Source organism: Papilio polytes, unplaced genomic scaffold (assembly GCF_000836215.1).
Source record: "Papilio polytes unplaced genomic scaffold, Ppol_1.0 DF821845.1, whole genome shotgun sequence".
Classification (NCBI taxonomy): Eukaryota; Metazoa; Arthropoda; class Insecta; order Lepidoptera; family Papilionidae; genus Papilio; species Papilio polytes.
In genome coordinates this window covers 321553-322127 of record NW_013527359.1, presented here as the reverse complement: position 1 = coordinate 322127, position 575 = coordinate 321553, and positions in this window count along the sequence as shown.

Below are 575 nucleotides of genomic sequence, written 5' to 3'. Positions count from 1 at the left end.
TTTACTGATTTCAATACTAATAACAAAGAATTCTAAATATAAGGTAGCTTAAAATTATGATTTCTATAATAATGTTTTATTCGTATCCATTTTCTTCACGGCTGTACTTTTTGTTCCACTAGGTGTCTACACGTTGCTCTAAAAATGTTGAGGCGTTCTAATTTTGATTCTTGTGGTTTATTGCTTGGAAAAACTGATCTCAACGTCGGATGTACTGATTTTATCAATTTTAATATTTGACTCGGCGGCGCTACAGCCTTGATAGATGACTTTGGAATTAATTAAACGAAACAATGAGTTTTTTTCTTCATTTAATCACGGCCCCGTAAACACATTTTATTACAATTAAATATTACGCAATGAAAAGTTGGATAGTGTGTACTTTTAAATGAAATAATTACAATAATACATATTTTTTTTCATTCGCAATTATCCAGCGACCATGACCTAAAACCGTGTAATATGCGGTGAAAAATTATTGTACGTTTGCGAACGAATAGTTGAGAATGCGCATTATTAATGACATTTGTCACGTATTTAACAAATCTGTCAATGCGATCGTGATGTAATTGACC